Here is a 19,643-nt window from a genome sequence, read left to right as displayed (position 1 = left end):
CCACATACCTTGTCCTCCAAGGCCCTCTCCTCCAAGGGCCCTGCCAACGCCGCTGCCTTACCAGCTTTACAGCGGGGTGGGTGACAAGGGGTTCGCTGCCCGCTCCCGAATGCCCATGGGACCAGCCTGCACCCTCCTGCCTGGAAGCAAGCCTGCTACAGGCCTTTTCAGGAGCTCTTCTGAGTCCTTCTCCAATGAATGATATGCCTCTTATCAGTTGTCTTCCCTATCTCCTTCACTGCGCTTTGAGTTTACAATACAAACACAGCTCTGGAACACTTTGGCCAGGAATGGTCATTATGAGTTACATATTTACAGTTCAGAGCTCTTGTAAGTGCATGCAATTAAAAGCGTGTTTGTTCACTTTGAACTGCTCGCCACTAATCATCCCCAAATGGCCGAGGAAGCCAGCGTGCAGAGAAACAAACAGGCACTGCCTTCAGCAGCAGCTCGTGGCTGAGCAGCAGTCGCCACTGGAGGAAGGGCAGAAACCCAAGGTGCTCCTCACCGCAGGCAACGGCCTCATTTCCCCCCTCGCTGTTTGCCAGACTTGACCTGTGAAAAAGGAGAACAAAAGCTCTCTGAAGGCGTCTCTGAGCTGTGCCTTCCGTCGGCTGTGCTCACAGCTCTGAGACCAGAGGCTGTGCAGCGCCACGCTGCAGCGCTCCCCCCGCACACCCCACCTCACACCGACACGACCGAGGTTCTGCAGCATCGTCCCGAGATCCAGGGCGAGGGGCTGTGTGGCGGGCGAGTTACAGCTTAGGTAAGAGCCCAGGTCCCTGTCTTCTCAACACGACTGCTGATGCTCCAAAACTTAAAGGAATGGGAGGAAAAAAGAAGGAAGAGTGAAGGAGATTCTTCCCAAAAACAAAGCAAGACTTCATGCGACTAGCACGTTAGTTCTCTATTTAGCAACAGAAAGTGATAGTCTACTCTACATAGCTTCAGACTCGCGCTTGCAGAGGAGGAACACATTTCACTTCATTTAAGTCAAGAACATTTCAGGTACCTTAAAACCCCCCTGCAGAAAACGGCCAGCATCCCCTGGCAACTGTGAGGCTTTTTAAAGGCCGGAGCAGTGAAGGTTTAGGAGAGGAAAAGGAAATTTCACTTTGTGATTCTAAATGGCACAGGACAGGCAGAACAATTATCTACCTGCAAGAGGTCCTGAATTCAGTTAGTAGTAAGAGCAACATTTTTATAAGACAGTCAGCTTTGACCACAGAGGCGGACTGAAGGACCGGGGGAAATATAATGATACCTGGGGGGTAAGTCACTGCTCCTACCTCCCCAGCTGCTGCCCCATATTCGCAACAGCGGACTGAGAAAGGCCTTCTGAAAACATCGACAGTTTTACACACAGGCTTCCATGAAAGTAATGCAATTCCACATAATTCCGGGGAGAAATGCGATTTCTTTAAGAGCTGCAACCTCAAATCGATAGTGTTAGAAAGTTTCTGTACTCCCAGTAACATCTCCCAGGCTCAGATAAATGAGCTCAACTTTCTACCCTCTTTAATTTAGGGCCGTTCAGCTGCCTGCAGACCCCACGCTGTGAGGCTGCCACCAGTGAAAAGCTCAGCCTGTGATGTCCAAACCGCTAAAGTGAGCCCCCCAGCATCTACCCCCGGTCACCTCACACCCACAGCAAGCAGCAGCAGAGCTGAGCAGACGGGGAACCCTCGGGTGCCAAAATCCAGGTCCCAGCCCTCTGCTTTGATCCACTCTACCAAGCCGCGATGCTCAGAACTCCTCTGGCAATTCAAAAAGGTGCTGGAATGGCTTCTACAGGTGTAATACATGGGAATAAACAATGATCAACAGACAGTAAATACAAAGCCATGTATTGCTTCCCTTTCTCCAAAGTCATTCAGGCTAATGTAAATGATTATTACAATACAGGTCTGAGTAATGCAAAGTAGGAGTCCCATAACATCATTTAAAAAAATAGGACTTCTTGAAGTGTTCCTACAATACAACGTGCTCCCTCACTTTAAAGGGCTGTTCAGGGGAGAAAAGGCCCAGGGGACCCGTAAAGAGCTGCTGCTGTAACAAGAACTATTATCCAGGGAACGCAGTGTCGTCTGGAGCCAAGAAAACATCTGCATTGTAAGGCTGCTTAACAATATTTAAAAAAGAAAAGTTGAAAAGAATTTGCTGGGAAACAGAGCAGATTTGGGGGAACACACTGGTTTTATCAGCCACAGTTGCTCTACTTGCCTTCCAGCAACCAAGCCAGAAGTGGGTTTGTAGAATAACCAGCCAGCCAGCGAAATATAAACTAAACGAGACAAAAAGTGGGACCAGGGTGGCAAACCTGGACCAGAAGCAGCAGCAGGCACCTGCCATCACGTCACACTAGCCATGGGATTGAGCCATGCACCAAGAAGTACACCACACCTCCTCCTGATAAACCATTGCGTACTGTAGGAAAATTAAATTGATGAGAGGTTTTGGAACAAGACAACAGATTCTCAGAAGGAAAAAGAAGGACAGAACTTGAATGCCATTCATTTGGATTCCTTGTGAGGCAACTCAGGAAAAAAAAAGAAATCTCTAGTGTGTTTACTACAATAGGTAAAATACAAGCACTTACAAATGCTGTAAATTCAGAGCAGGGAAGCACCAAGACAGAAATCAAAGCATACAGAGAAATTCCTGGCACACAACAGCACCACTGAAGAACACTTCCATGAAGTGGAATCACACCCCCATTTTACAATAGCTCTAATTTTAAAAGGAACACGTGACTGTCGGAGTTGCCAGTGCATCACACACCTCCGCCTTCCTGCAAAGTCATTTCTTTTAAGAAAAATACGATGGCACGATACTGAAAACGTTCACTGGGGTGTACAGATTTGAGTGAGACCATAACAACAAAGGTAACTGCACGTAGATCTCTACATACCCCAAACTAATTAACTTAAATTTCCATCCTGGTTTTTATTTTGGTACCTTCCTCCCTGACAATTTGGTAGATACTCGTTCCAGTGTTGCATTCTCACCATACACCGCCCTGCCTCTTCTCCATGGGATCCTTTTCCCCTCTCCAAACCTCTGCCCTTCCCCAAGCCTTTCATCTTCTAAAAAGCCTCCAAAATATCTTCATTTAAACCACTCAAACTAAAACTAGAGCAGGTTATTTTTGGAAAAACCTTTCTCTGAGTGGCGATCAAAGGCAAAAATTGTGGTCTCGGGCCACATTAGCTGTTTCACTGCACTCCACACAACTGCTTAGCTGAATTACTCAAAATGGAAGAGTAACTGCAGGGTGGGCTGACTGACCAGACGTTTCCACTGAATCGCGCCCGTAATTAAAGCGATTTCCATCTAAAGAAAGCAGCACCCTGAGAGCTGCGGAGACCGTCTATAGGACTAAATAAAGCCCCACCAAGTTCCACAACACTGGAATTGCAGGGATATTCTGCTCTTTCCGTCTCAAAACAAGGGGGGAAATTGTACAAAGTTATCACAAAGCGCAATAAGCATTAGCAGGCCACGTGTTTGGCTGCCCACTGTTTTAAAACACTTTTACGTAGGCATCTAGACAAATGAGCTTTCTGTCAAGAGAAACTGTCTTTCATTTCAGACAGTCTCATTTTCGCTGAGCAGCAGCTTATTTTGCTTAATGACAGCACAGACATCTGAATTTTCTTCCCGGCAAAGCCTCTCCTCCCAGCACAGAAGCACTGTTGTAATCAGGAGCTTAAGAGTGCTTATTCGTGTGTGAAATGCAGGCTTGATCTCTGCCTCGTATTAGAGGCTGCCTCCAGCAAACGGTCAGCATATTCCTCATCATTTCGTAATACTTAACAACTGCAATGTATTAAATTACATCTCACTTCCTTTAGTGCATTTACGGAACACGGTAACAAACGCTTAGTATTTAAAGTAGTAAAACCTTCCTAGCGGAAGCGTGACCTTCGATCTCCGCTCGTGGACTCCACCAGCAGGTTCTGCTACGAGGCAGCAGCAACAGCACCGCAAGAGCAAACACAGCGCGGCGTGCAAGTGCGAACAAATGCAAGCACAGACAGTTGGGAGACAGGTGGGCTGTTTAAATACAAGCTCACCTGCAGTAAGCCAGTGCAACAGTTCATCACCTTCCCATATCCCACGCTAAAGATCTCAAACCACGTGTTAAAAGCTATTTGCCAAGGGGGTCTGCGTCTCAGAGGTCGTATGGTAAAGTTTTAAGCGATAAAGAACCAAAGCTGGCCATGTTGGTGTCTGACTTCCAGCACAGCTGCACCCCAAAACCTTGTAGACATCCCTAAAGACGGCCAGCTGAGCTTGCCCCAGCTCACACCCGGCCCTGGCAGGTCTGCAGTAGCCTCTGGTGCAGACTATACCCCGGAGACCCAGAAAAACAAAGCATACACCCACCTCCTCCCCTCAACTGCATCTCTACCCTTTAAAACACAAACCCTACACTGCCTGTGCCTACAGGCCTATCACAGCAAACACTGTCAGCATCCCAAGTCCCTGCCTTTATCTTCTTGCCTCTTCAAATAGTAAGAACTCGAATCACCCCTTAATATTAAGGCACGATTCCCTTGTTCAACATGTAATGTACAATTGTAATGATTTCATTTTAATCAAAGGGCCAGCTTCCTCCCACACCGCCATCAGCCAAGGCTGAACATGTAGGATAGTAACGGCAGTGACCAGCTAATTAAGGAACAGTCCATCGCGAGGCTTTAACGCAAGACAGGAACCGCACAAATCCCACGGATCTTGACTAACCGCAAGGAAAATTAGCAGACGTAGGTTGCCTGAACGCAGGGCCATCAGGTAGAACAGATCAGCAAACAAAGCCCATTGCCTGTAGTCATTTTCGGATGGTAAGTTAGGAAGGAGCAGTGCTTCCTCCAGCACCGGCAGCTCCTGCTTCAACTGCCCTCGCACAGCCGGCAGCTCCAGCCACCAACATGCAAGCACAACAGAGAAGGAGAATCCACTACTGACACCACAATTACACATTATTTTTGTATTCTTCAGACAGACTACAGTAAGATTGTTTTTAGTTATATTCACCAAATACCAGAAATTACACAAGCAGGATATTCGAAAGGTCAGCCAACTTCTGAACCTGCTTTTCCAAAGCATTTCAAAGCCTTGAGATTAGTTCTCTGAATTCAGCATACTCCAGAGACAGCAGCAGGCAGCAGTACCTTACAGACCTATAACCTGCAGTAAATGAACTGATTATGAGTCAATTATTGAATTTTTTTTAAAACCTTTCAAATTCTCTATTAGGTATTTTCTTCCCAGCAGCAACTTTATTGCTACGGAGCAGCAGCCATTCTCATCTGCATTTAGTTTAACAAAGGGGCTGCTAAAACAGCCACCGAGCTCATTTCACCCCCGAAAACCACAGTAAGGGAACAGCAGCAGTCCTGCAGTCGCAGGCTCCTTCTTTCAGTATTTCTCACCAGCATCACCCCACTGCGGTGCAGTCAGTGAAAACGCCGGTGTGCACAGGACCCCACAATGCCCACGCCGTCTCTGGTGAGCTTGGGCAAGGCTGAGCCCGACGTGCAGGTGCAGCAGCAGCTACCACCTGCACCGCCACGCGCTTCTCGGCACGTCCACACAGGCAAACCCAGGCTGCTTGCAGACCGCGTTCGGCAGCCCGGAGAGCTCCAACCTACCGCTGCTCCTGCCGGTTTCGCACTGCACACCACTACCAGGTTTCTATTTACTCAACAGCATCCGATACGACTTCTCACCCTGCAAGCTCGCAGGTGGTTTTTCCCTCAAGTCTTACTCGCATTTCTGGAAGTCGGTGAGCGAGCTTGTCTGCTTCCCCCCCCTTCAAACCTCCTCCTTTATGTATACACAGCATCAAACGCAACAGAAAAATTCACTTTCTCTGTAACCCTGTTCCTGCTCCTGGGCAATTGGATTTCTCCTTAGATCCGAAGCACCACACGTTCAGTGCGATGCATTATGGTTCAAATTAACAGCAGCCTCCCCTTGCTGCACGAAGGATTGCATCAGCAGTCTGCTGGCCACCGCTAATAAATCCACTTGAAAAGCAGTTCATAACTGGCTGCATCTTTCATGAGAAAAGGATGAAAATATTAAGAAACACTCCGAGTGATTAGCCTGCTTCTAATTAAAACAAGAGGAAGTGTTTTAAGGCTGCGTGAAATAACTTCTGACTTTGGTCATGCTTTAGACATTAATTTCTACTTCCAGTACTCTCAGTGCAGACTCTTAACTATTGTATGACTGAAGTGATGGCATCTAATGTAACAGGATGAGGCAATATAGTTGGATTAATGTATTTAGGTCTGATCTTGTAAGCTGCTGAGCACAGTGATTTGCAAAATTAGACCATAAACCATTAAGTGTAGAATAACTGAAGCAAACCCTTATTAAGCCACACAAGAATTTGTTGGCCTCGTTCACATTACATTACCACCACATCTCATCATTTGCCACCACCAGCAGTCGGGAGACGGCAGATAACACCCTCCCTAAATCTGGAGGTACTCATCCTTCGCGTACTGAACAACAGTCTCACGAAAATAAGAGTCCAGAAACACTGAAAGAGAAGAACGAGGATGTGAAAATTAAAAAAACTCCATAATTATATGCTAACACCCCATGACATGTAAATTAAGACCACACAAGCCATGCATCATACCGAAAACACTTGCAAAATAGAGGTTGTTTTTTTCCCCTCCAAACGAAGAGGTATGAAATTCCCAACTCTATTTTCAGGGTGAAGTTTTAAGGTTAGACGCCATTAACAGCTCCAAAACATCAGGTTACAAACTGTCCATCTGCAGCCTGTGCTGGACAGGACGCTAGGCTGTGCAGAGCGCCCTAAGCTGCTCACAGCAGTGTTTAATCCATCTGTGACCAGGGCATGCTTTTTTAGACCTTCTTTATTCCACAGTAACAAACCAGGAGCACCATATTCTCCTTGTTCTTCCAAACAAAAACTTGGTGATGCTTTGCTGTACCGTCCTTGGTTCCCAAATCACGGTATTTATTACAAACGTTACAAAACCAAGTTTTATTTGTGACCATGGGGGACTTGCACCTCTGAAGCTTCCATCACTCAGTGCCGTTGAGCAGCCAGCAGCCCGACAAGCAGGAGCTCAGAAACCATCTTCCACATCCCAAAGTGCTCTCCTGCAACACCGACCTAGCCAGGAGCTGGCTTCAGAGCCACACTTACAGAACACTGCAGAAGCAGTCGCACCAAGCGCCAGCAATTGGGACCCAATTAAATCCATCCAGCACCTCGGGGATCAGCCTGTTTTCTCCAGCACTCCTGCAGCCTCTCCCAGGGGATAACAAATACAGCTTAGGTGAGATTTATTACCTGCCAACTAGCTCCCAACACGCACTGAATTATCGTCTGGCCCGTGAATCAGAATGAGTCCTGGTACTAGCAGGCATTTCAAGAGCTCTTCTGCACCTATTCTGAATAAAGAATCTGAAACGAGTTTTTGTGGACAGCATTTTAGCATTGAATGCACTGATAGGCCAAGAAAGAGCAAGAGAAACTCCTACAGAAGGACGTTCATCAAGCCCTCACCCAAGGGGGGAAGTGAAAACCTTTTCAGGATTTTACAGTGGCGCCGTGCATACTTCTCTTTCTTCTTTACTTCCTGGATGGGTATAACTTAATGGTATAACTTAAGGTAACTGTTAAGGTATAACTTAATTCATGCTGTTCAGAGTTTTAAAAGCTCCAGAAAGGACTGGCCTTTTGGGGAAAACAAAACCATGTACTCTCTCCCAAAACAAAACAAAAAAAAACAAAGCAAGAACTAAGAGAGGGAAAAACACTATAAATTCCAGACAAAACTGTTTTCCTCGCATATTGAGACCTATGTTCCGATATAAAAATCAACTGAAGAAATCACATGCACAATTTAGGCCGTAAGAGACAGGAAAAGGTTTTAAACAAGATAACCATGGGGAAAGTTCTTCTTACCCATCATCTATCCACACAGGACTCGATCGCTTGTTTATCTACTGAAGAAAAGCAGATAACATACTGCAGAACTTCCACGGAAGATACTCAAACCAATCTGGAGCTACTGGCACATTTCAAACACACAGAGTGCATTACAAATTCGGTTTTGAAGCAAATGACACCAGTGGTTATGAAGCATGCCTGGCCTGGTTGGAGGCCCCTTGAACTCAGATATCCGTGACAGCAATGCACAAACCACATCGCAGAATCTCACGTTTAATATTTTCAAGGGGTATTTCAGCCGCATCAGCAGTCTTCAGGAACCTTCATAAAGATGTAAGAGCACACAAAAAGGTAGCCTTGTGTCCGGCGTGCTCTTCAGTTATTCAGCTGCCAGCTGAAGTGTTCTGAAGCAGCCCGGTAAGGACTCCATTTTTCAACTTCAATAAAAGCATGCAACTGAAGCCTAAGATATCAATTTAGCTTAAAGCCATGGCGCTGTGCTATCAGAGAGCCCTTGTGCACCGTTTTGGACACGCTGCGGCACCTGCATGATGCTGAGATCCAGCAGGATGCTCCCGTGACCACCGCAGTGCCCAGGAACCTGAGGTCAGCACCAAATCGCCCCACAGCGCTGCACAGGTCGCATGGAGAGGAAAACGGCCTCAGGATTTCATTAACCTGACAGACAGCGTTTGTAAGTTGTCCCCAACAACTCCCTCTATTGAAATGAGCAGAGAGATAAGTACCGAGCAAAGGTTCTGCTGTCAGAAGTGTTGTAGTGCTCTTGAAATTCTAATCCGCTGCTGAATTCCCACACGAGCATAAATATAACTATCTTGTTCCTTCACCTCTGGCATCTCAGATACCACAGCATGTCTTCAGAAGGAAACCACTCAGCCCTAAGCATGGATTCCATAAAACATTATGACAAAGTATAACTTTATACAGCAGCATTTGGAAAAAAAAAAGTCAAACTCGGTAAACTAAACATACATCCCTGCACTGTTCCGATTTACAGCGCTGTCTCCATGTTTTAAAACCCACCAGGACTGCTTTTACCAACCCCGCAGAGGTCACACATCTTTTTAGGGGAAACTGCACATCCTCCTGGCCCCCAGACACAGGCTCTGGATCAGCAGACAGGGGGACACAGTGCAGATTACCACTAGCACCTGCCCACCCTCGTTACCACCCTCAGGGAAGACAACCCCAAGCGGTGCCAGTACTCAGGGCGTGCTGTTAGATGCCAGGAAATCAGCAGCAGCCCCACCAGGAGCTGAACCGGCCCCCTGGCAAAGAGGGGACTGGTAAAAGGTGCACAGGCAACACACGCAATCCCATGGTAAGTCATTCCTAGCTGTGCCTTAGAGATCACAGCTCTGCCTATTTCAACATTAACAATATTTTAGTCATAAATTCTATTGCTCAAAGCTGCCAGTTTCATTTGCACACAAATCACATTAGGCTACGTTTTAAAAAATCTGAAAAATTCAGCTTGATATGGGAGCATTTGATCACGGGCTATCTAAATCAAAAACAGAGCATCACAAAGGCTTCCTTCCAACCCCCACCTCTCCCTAGGTCGGGGCTGCAGGGCAATGCCCCACCACCAGCTGCCGGAGCTCTGCTCGGTCGCACCCACCAGCTCCATGCATGAAAGGCCTCTTTCAATTCCGACCAGGACGCGCTTCGTATTCCCTTAGCAACAGCGGCACGTACTACTGTAAAGAGAACAGACCCAAGGTGAAATATTATCAAGAACTGAGAAACCTCACAGAAACCTACACAAACAGATGGCATAATTTGTTTTTTTAAATGCTATTTAGCATTTACAGCTGGAAGTGACAAATATCTAACGTGCTTTGAATATGTAAATTATAAGAACAACACAAAAGAGGACAATGCAATTCCTTTTAAAGACAGGCAGTCATAATGTTGAAACAGACTGCAACCAATTTTCATACACTATTCATAATTACTTTATTACACTGTGAAAGGGTAATCAGTTTCCAAATGATCTAATAACCTTGGGCTGCTCTTAACTCTTTTATATCAGTCTTAACTACAAACAGGCTGGGTCTCCAGCTTGAAGTCAATTACAATACTCGAATATTAAGCACGCGGGTTCGACGTGTTCCTCCTCACACCCGCTCCGCCAAGCCAGCATACGAGATTACCTGGGAGCATTCCGTTAATAAGCAGCAACTGCTGCAGCAAAAAAATCCATTCCCAGCTCTGATCTCGAAGGAATAGCTTTATTATCAGGAAAGGGAAATCTGATTTTTGGCTCCTTTGTTAGATTTCAATAGGAAACTGAGCAAATACACTATGTTTTGAGTGCCTGCGAAAAGCCAATTCTACAGGGGGCTGTTACCACATCCCATAAGGATGGAGGCTTTTTTTTCTTCCAACTGCCCGAGCTGAACCGAGTCGTGCTCTGGCTCAGTCATTTCCATATCATCTTGCAATTGAACCACCTGCTGAGGCCACTTTTAGTCACCAGCCACTGACTAAACCCCAGAAACTGCACGACACGGAAAGATGCAATGAGCCGAGCTCCCGGCTCCAACCCGTGCTCGGGTTTAAACACCTCCTCCCCGCCGGGTGCCTTCCCAAGCCACGCACCCCAGGGAGGGAAGCTGGCAGGAGCAAAAGGCTGTGAACCTCCCAAGGTCAGCGGAAGTAACAGATCGGCTCTGCCCGAGGTAAATAGATTAATTTTGCAGACGATAAGATTAGGAGACTGAAACGTCCACAGTCAGGAAGGAGAGAACCTAGAGCTACACTGCCAGTGTTACATTTCTGAACATTTTACTGCTTTTTACTACCTAGATGGATGAGGAATGACAGAACTATGGATTAAAACATCCAGTGCAATGGCTACACTCTGCACTTTCGCCAGTTCCCAACAACTATCAAAACACAGAGGCCCTGACCTCCTGAAACAAGATTAGCACATGCACAAAACCTGACATTCCCACCATGAAAGGCTTGAAATTTTAACCGTATACACAGAACAGAAGTTTGTCAGACCCCAGAGGCTGCAGAAACAGTTACTGCCTATTAACAGAATCTCAGCTTTATCTCAAAAGCAGATCATTTTGATCTCTCTAAACAAGCAAGTTCACAAAGAAAACATTGCCAAAACCAAAGCATCTTCGGTTTTGAATGTTCTGAGAAAATTCAAATCAGCACCTAAGAAAAAACGCATTACGTGTACAGAACTGGTACTACAGATGCAACAGTGCAGCTATGCCAAGTTTGGGTGGGTTTAATGAAAGGTTTACCTATCAAACAGCTTTTCAGTGAAGTTATTTTAAAATACGACTAACTAGAAAACCTGCATATATTTAACTAGGAACAAATATTACTGCATTCCAGGTTTGCTATTCCACACTTGCTATTACCCAATCAAGCCAACTCTCTTTCAAAATTTGCTGTTACTTCCCCAAGAGCAAGCGTACAGCTCCGCTGTCAGCACTGCCTTCACAGCCACCGTTAATTTCATGCTTTTGCTAACATCAGGGAAAGCCAGAACTGCAAACCCACCACCACACAAAAACCACGTGGTTATAAGAAAACTTACACATCGCAATCAAATATTATTTATTCCAGTAGCCGAGTGTTTATCCTATCACTACAGCCTTTTCTTGGCAAAACTTGACCAAAACCATTTCCTAAAGAAGGCCAGCTTGTTTTAATCATTTACATTTTTCACCGCTATTTGTTCTCACTTTGCATCCAAAGGTCACAACTCAAACCACCACCCCAGGCTAACTTTGGAATAAATATTATTTTTGTCCTTTCTTCTGGAAAGGATTTCACCTTTGTTAGGAAAGTTGAAGTATAAAAAACACATTTCCCTTTGATCCTTTTCAAGATGTTTCACGACACTTTTCATAAACAGAGCTAACTAGCTTATAAGAAGTTTTTCATGGGTCCTACTCCTCTATTACCTAATTCAGTGTATTACACCGATGTGGGCTGTTGCTTTCTTTAGCAGTGGCTGATAAATTACCCTGAGAAGAGGCCTATCCAGCTCAGTTTGGGCATCTTCACTGCACCACGTGCTGTGTGCAACCCAGTGTGATGTGGAATCAGGGACCCACACAACTTCTGTTCATGCACCAGAGCCGCTCTCGCTGCCCCTTGGAGCAAACACTTGCAGAGCCACACGCCATGCTCTGCAGGCAAAGATGGACTACATGAAGCAGATCCATGCAACTGAACATTAGAGATTCACATCACATTATCGGGAAGCCTTCTAATTTAGGAACAGTGATTATGATAGCATCTCTTATTTACACTTTAAATGAAAAAAAGGGCAATTCAATGTTCCTACAGTCATTTACCGATCTGAGCCTTACCCCACCGGTTGTACGCAGTTTCTGCTCCCTAACGCAGAGGCGGCGGTGCCAGTTCTACCTGCTCCTCTGGAGCTCCTCGCTAGGAGCCAAGGAAGCCAAGTCCCTGCAACCCTCACACACCTAAAAGAGAATTGCCTGGTGCACTTGTACCTTCCCTCCTGAGCTGCTTCTGCTTTCTGCAGAGTGTATTCAACTCAACTAGAATTATTACTTAACCAAACCATGGTGGGTCAAAACCACGTCCCACTTACAATCTAGATAATCCTTCTGGGGGGCTGAGCATAACGATGACCACCAGAGAAATAAGGCCAACAGCTGGGACTGTAACAACTCCAGCCATCGTGTTTTAATCCACTCGGCTGTCAGAGGCTGGGCTTATGCTGCAAAGGAATATCCTTAATTTGAAAACCCCTTAGGGGAAAACAGCACTGAATGCATGATGATCATCTCAACACGGTATTTATTTCTGCACCCTCTGTCTTCATTATTGTTTTGGTGTTTTGAAACCAGCGAGTGGATGTCAGGTGTACAGTGGCAGTGTGTACCAACAAACATCAGAACTACTGGTTTTCAGTGTTTTACAGGCTGATTTTACTCCTCATTCAGCAAACAGAGCATTAGCACAACTTCTCTGTACCTGCTCAAAGTCCCAGAACCAGGACTGCTCAGCTCACACACTCTAACCTAACATCCAGGGGCAAACCCATAAAGCTCCCTGCTTTTTACTGAGCCAAACATCAGATCTCTGAAAGAGACCTCTCCTAAAAAGCTGCAGCACCCTGTGACCAAGATGAAACAAAGTTACTCGAACAGGGCTTTTTGTACCCATAAACCTCAACCACATCTAACCTAAGCAGCTCATCTAGGCCATCAACACCGGCTGGCTGGACTACAGGCTGTGCGTCAGCCTGGATTTGCAGTCAGAGCCAGGGTAACTCCACAATCTGCAGAGGTCTAAGCTGCAGCAGTAGGAGACTAATCTCAGGTGCCAAAGGGGACTGGCTTTGTTTCTACTGTTTTTTTTTCCAGATGGAGAGCACAGCAACCCTTTAAGTGCTTCACCTCCGTGGAGGTCACTCCCCATGGCAGCAACTCACAGTACAAACCCCAAGAAGCCCACGCTGGCCCTGCGAGATGACCGTCAGCACTGCCCCTGGCCACGCGATGGGCTGAGGAAGGTCACACTACCTAACCACAAGGAGGCTTAGCATCAGTTTAATAATAAATAGCTTGTTTTCCTTTCCTCACATGCAAAATCAAAACAAAAGCCCTCTCACAGATGAGCTATTACCCACTCTCATCAGGAAACAAAAGCCCCATCTCGTCACAGCTACATAAATAAAAGAAAGCCAAAGAGGGGTTGGGAGATGCACCAAGAGACTCTGCAACCTGTAGTAAAACTGCCGACAGGCACCGCTTTCTGACAGAACAGCTGTGTACAGCATTATGGTAATTAAAATTAAAGGCTCATCCACTTAACATACAAGCAATTCCCTGAACCTCAGTGACAAAGCGAAGGAACCATTTCCTCACGGAGGCACAATCACACACAACTTGAACAAGTTGCCAGCTTCTAGCAAAGGCCACAGCACAAAGGAGATAGAAAGCACTTGAGAAACAGCCGGGGCTATTTTAAGTAAAACAAAGCACTATCAACTATAAAACACACAAAGGAAGCGGTAGGATAGATTACGTCAGTCCTCGCCTCAATTCATAAATCCTGACCGCAAAACAAGACAAAATCTTAACTGCCTTTCTCTGGAAACCTGCTTCGGGAGAATACACACGGTTTAAGTCCTGAAATACGCTATTGACCACCGCTCGCTGATGCATCACTTTCAAACAGCCACAGGGGGGGAAAAATGGTGTAATCCTAGTCCATTCTATCCTGCAGCCAGATAAAATAGCACTTGGAGAAGTGCCTGCCAAGCACCAGCCTGCCAGAGCACAACAAGCGCTCAAGTGCTCCACACTCAAAACCACCTTTCACTGCTCCCAGAGATCTTTATAAAAATAGCTTAAACACTACTAAATTACTGGGTTGGAAAAACAAATAAAAGCATTTAAACGCTGCTCCCACACAATTCTCAACTTGCTGTTAAGCATCTAAAATGTCTGTCTTGTGATATTTACTAGGCACTATAAGTACTCAAAAATGCAATCGCCTGTAAGAACAAAAACTGACAAAAATGCAGAGTTGGTTGCGCGTCTGGAACTAATTGCCTGCAGATTAATGGCTTTACATTGGAATAGTGTTCCTCTGTCTGTAGGGCTTTAAATCCTGTTTACTTTCAACTTGGAGTTCCCAGAAGAACCATACTGGTGGAGCACGGAACGTTTCAGGCTACACCACGCCGCCTTTCTCTTCTCAACTTTCCTCTTTTTCACGCCGAACACTGATTTTGAGCTTCTCCTCGCCCGGCGGCGCTTCCAGACACGTAAAGGAGGCCGGGAGGAGGTCGATGGGTCTCCAGAGGAGCCCGAACCCAGCCACGCAGAGCGGGACCGGCCGCTGCCACGCAGGGTACCCACCGTGGCCTCGCAGCACCTCAAAGCGCCGGTGGAGAAGTCACAGCCTGCGCTGAAGCCCTCGGTGATGGGCAGGCACTCCGTGGGGTGAGCTGTCTGTCCAGATGAGCCAAATGTGATTCTTTATCTTCTTACCGCGTCTGCTCAAAGTAAAAATTAAGCGCAGTACAGCTGTTTAGCCTGTTTATATTTAGGGCACAGAAGCAAAGTGTTTGCTATGGAGAGCTGCCCTGTGTCCGAACGCATCCCCAACTCTTCAGGCCAGCCTCACCTACCGACTTGGTGCAACTTTTTCTGGAGCAGGCAAGAAAACACCCCCAAATCCCAAACCCGTAACAACAAAAGCACCGAAACCCCCATGAGAACTACCAAGAGGGAAAGGAGACCAGGAGCAGGGGCCAGCTCTCGCGCCAGGTGCTGGCAGCGAGGACGTGAGCTGGGCGAACCCCCCCCGAGCAGCACTCGGGGAGCAGCCGCCCCCAGTCCCTCACTCACCTCAGCGGCGGGGTCGAGACGAAGAAGAGGAGGAGGAGGAGGAGGAGGCAGCGAGGAGCAGCCGCAGCTGGCGAACAAAAGGAGGCCCCCTCCTCCTCGCCGCCCAGCTGCGGGGCCGGGGCTCGGAGCGAGGAGCGGCGCCCCCCGGGCCCCCCGCCGGGTCCCCCCCTTCCTTCCCTCAGCCGCCCCCTCACGGCGCTGCCGCCGCCGCCACCGGGCCCGGCCCCCGCTCGGCGGCGGCAGCAGGAGGCGGGCACGGCCCCGGCAGGCGGAGCGGGGGAAAACCCGGCGCGGAGCCCGGCCCGAGGCCACCCGGCGGGGCCCCGGGGATGGAGGAGGCGGCAGGGAGCCGGGGGAAGCGAGGGGATGGGGGGTAGAGGGGGCTGAGGGGGGTAATGGGGGGCTAGGAGGAGGCCTAAGGGGGGTCTAGGAGGAGCTAGGGGGTGTAGTAGGGGTCTAAGGAGGTGTAGGGGTGTCAGGAGGGAGCCTAAGAGGGTCAGGGGGGAGCCTGAGGTGACGGTCTAAGGGGAATTAGGGGGCATAAGAGGCTGTAGTGGGGGTCTGGAGGGGGCTAGGGGGGCCTAGGAGGTTGTAGGAGGGGTCTGGGGGGGCATAGGGGGTACAGCGGGGGTCTAAGGGGGAGTAGGAGAGTGTAGTGGAGGTCTGGGAGGGGACAAAGTGGGGGTCTGGGGGGGGTGTCCAGAGGGGTCCCCCAACAAGCAGAGGTGCCTCGCCCAGGCCCCCCTCACACAGGTTTGCTGGAGCAGCGAGCCGTTTTCCTGAGGAGCCTTCCTCCCTCCAGCCCTCCCCGCTCCCCAGCAGCAAGAGGAATTCGTCTGCTCAGCAAAACCTCTTCCTTTTAATTGTACTTAATCGGCCATATTTTATTATTTTTTTTTTTAAATAACGGGTATTTACCTCTAGCCGCGTGTCTGCCCGCGGATGTGGAGGCTGCCTGAACGACACCAAGGAGCCTTTCGGCTGGTAGCACCAGCCCCGGTTTAGAGCAAAGCTTTGCTATTTCCATCGCGGAGTAAAACGCAAAACAAGCCATCGATGTGATTTATTACCTGAGGGTAATGAATGAACCAGGGCACGCTGCTGCCCTGCCGAGCGCATCCACTTCCCAGTCCCGCAGTAGTATTTTAACTTACAGAAAGGGAGAACCAAGGTTCACAGAACCACTTAATTTGAGCAACACCCTCAAGTACTGTCTGCTAAGTGATTTTTTTCCTGATGCTGTTTGTTATTTGTAGCTGCGTGTTTCCCCTCCCTTTATCCATAGGTATGCCTCCTGTTTTGTACAAGGAGTCCTTCAGGAGACAAAGGTCCAGCTTCAAAATTATGCTGTACTTTCTGGAAATTGCTACCTAAAACCACTAACACAGCTGAAGCACAAGTAGCTGATTAATTCTAATGCCCTTGCCACCTTGCAAGACTGCTATGATCGATACAAATTGAAAATGGTGTGCAGCACGAGCTCTGCTCCCGCAATATCCATTGTACAACAGCTTCTCAGCTGGAGCCTGTGCTGGAAAGGCGAGCGGCTTCAAAATAAGCCTCATAACCAAGTAGCTGTGTGATAGCTCCAAACCTGCCAGAGCTGAAATTCAATCCTCAAGTCAGCACAAAGCAACCACTGCATTTATCCTCACTTCAATTTTCTAATCAAATATGGCCTGACATCTGGCAAGCCATGGAAAGGAACTTACTGCTCCAGTGTGCATTTGAGGAAGTATTTACTTCCAATGACTTCCAAGAGCTTTCCAGCAGTAAGTTCATTCAGGCCAAGTTCCATGTATTTAAAAAAAATACCGTTTGATGGGATTTGTTCAAAAACACGTTATCACTTTAGGACAGAGTTCCCTGCCACTTCGAACTGCTAATCCTAGAAGTCAGTGTATTTTGGTAAAGTGCACTCAAATTAAAGAAATATGAATCTGTAGAATTTTTTTATATCCCATTACAATTAAAGTTGTTCAACAGTGCAAAGTGCAATAACATCCAGCAGTCTGAGCACAGCAGGACTGGATTCGAGCCTCAGACGCTGCCTCGCAAAGCCAGGGCAAACCAACGTCAGGGTTTGGCAGCGTGGTAGGTGGCAGTGCAGCTATCTGAGGTCCCACCTGGTTTTGTACAGCACATCTGAGATCCTTGAATGAACACAACAGCTCCGGCATTCAATCACTGACATCAGAAGCAACTCAAAGTTCACTAATTGGCTTTCCTGTGAGATATGTAGATCTGCCCCCGTTTCACAGAGTTAAATTCAAAAAAACCCATGCACTGAGCGCAGCCTCCAGCTCCATTTTGCAACAGAGACTTTTCATCTTTCCTTTTGAAAATGGATTATAAAAGATGAAACTCTTTTCTTGGTCATTAAATACACCTTTGCTAGTCACAGCATTATAAACTCACAAAAGCATTTCTTTTATCATCAGCGCTAATAGCACACATGTCTGAGAAAGGGACGAGCCCCGAGTTAGGTGCGCACACAACCCGTCCCAACTACTCACACAAAAACCATCCCAGCTAGTCACACAAAGACCTAGAGCGGGCTCGATCGGAGCTTCACCCAAAGGCAGCTTTGGAACAAGTGCTAGCAGCACATCGCGCTTGGCTTGTGCTGGTTATCGGGGCACACACCGAGCATGGCAGCTCCAGCCCGTGTTTCTCACTGCCACGGTGAGCAGGTAATGAGAGGAGACAGGCGATGTGCAATCGGAGGAGCTCCGTATGCCATGGGCCTCGACATGTGGCCCAGGAGTTGCCATTAAGTCCATTACAGGCACTAGTTACACAGGGCACCTGGAGGTGAGGATAATCAACGATAAAAGCTGAAAGTGTGGAAAAAAATAAGGTTTTGACTCGCTGTCAGTAACTCTTGACACTGCTTAAAAGCACGTACACACACACACACCCACACACACCTCTCCTTACGCAAAGAGCTGGGAAGCACCCATTAACTTGCAGTTTGCTGTTTCAGTGCTTCCCGTGAACAACCTAACGCTTTGTACACCGTACCTACGCACGTCAGCTTAAGAAAGATTGAGCACCGAGAAGTGACAGCGCATCCTCAAAGGGCTGCAAAGTGTGCTGCTTTCTAGACATGCCACCCGCAGCGCAATCGCTCATAGCTTCTCACAAGTTCTACCAAATCTGAAGACTGTCACACACAGATACACTAAGCTGAAGACTAGTACGCTGATATAACTCCCTCCAAGCCACAGATCTATCCACCAGCAGCGTTCTCCGCTTCCTCCAACAGGATCAGCCATTAAGCACACAAATATTTCACCCACGAGACAAACTGCGACGAAGGAGCAGACCGAGGTCTACCAGATATGTATACACTGGAAGTACAGGCTGACTGTAAACAGACTTAATGAGATTAGACAGATTAAACAGGCAATTTATTTCTTATTTTTTAAGACAACCAAGACAAAGAGGTCCCGTCGCACAAACACTTGAGAGCAGCTCAGAGTTACCACCCGGTTAACTTCTGCCAAAGCAGACTCAAGCACACTGCCCGCCTTGCACAAACCATAGCCAAGACGTAAAATGCCTTAAATTCACTTTTAAGAACACATGCAGACGTGATTATGACAAGTGCTTTCTAAAAGCTAATATAGCATTGCCTGCCTAAGCTGGGAAGTGTAACACATTAAACCCCTGCTAAGCCGAACCTATTTTTAAAAGGGGATTTAACACTGTTCTCATGGAAATCAGGCTCTCCCTCCGGATTTGGCAATGGGGTGGGGAGAAGAGGAAGGGAATAGGTTCAAGGAGAACCAGCTAACAGCTTCATAGCGTCACAGCTCCGCTTCGCTTTTCTGTCACTAATTCCAGTCCTCATCAAAAGTTTCCAGACTGCCACTGACAGTGCATTTATTCCCAGCCAAGACAGCAATGGCACCTCATGGAAATAAGCAGCCTGAAGCAGACAATTTAAACTCCCGAGGCCTGTGAGTACACCTGAACACCCCACAGGAAACATCGATCAAGTCCTAAGCACCTTCGTGCCCCAGCTCTGATTCAGCTACAGCTCGTTCCTCAATTAGATGGGGGCACTCTCCCGCACTCCCGAAAAGCCATCTCTAAGAGGAAATTCAGTGTAATATTACTATTGCTTCAACATCATCAAAAGGGCATTTCATTCTGTAATCCAAGCCTAAGGAGAATGTAAACTCAGCCGAGTTAAACACAATTAGAGTCTTGCCCACTTCCTCTCCCACAAGTTTACATACACAGCATGCGATAGTCCTAACAAACCAGAAGATGAAGAATTATTTTAATTTGCTGTG

The 19,643-nt window shown here is 47.4% G+C and overlaps 1 protein-coding gene across 4 annotated transcripts in view; it reads right to left on the bottom strand.

Annotated features, from left to right (window-relative positions):
• Window positions 1-19,643, bottom strand: part of RERE (arginine-glutamic acid dipeptide repeats) — a 232,806-nt gene that overhangs the window by 167,820 nt on the left and 45,343 nt on the right. Inside the window, exons 1-2 of one of the 4 annotated variants that reach the window (XM_080563754.1) lie at window positions 15,340-15,530; window positions 14,848-14,984 (exon numbers count right to left, since the gene is read on the bottom strand). The exons of 1 other annotated variant lie outside the window; for it this stretch is intronic. The gene's annotated coding sequence lies outside the window, so the exon portion shown is untranslated. Of the gene's footprint in view, window positions 1-14,847; window positions 14,985-15,339; window positions 15,531-19,643 lie in introns of those variants that run through there. 2 more of the 4 variants (XM_080563755.1, XM_080563756.1) reach the window with 2 other exon arrangements.

This window comes from Anser brachyrhynchus (genome assembly GCF_964034855.1).
Source record: "Anser brachyrhynchus genome assembly, chromosome: 21".
NCBI classification, from domain to species: Eukaryota; Metazoa; Chordata; class Aves; order Anseriformes; family Anatidae; genus Anser; species Anser brachyrhynchus.
Note: the sequence above shows the minus strand (reverse complement) of the source record. Positions and strands in the feature narration are given on the sequence as shown.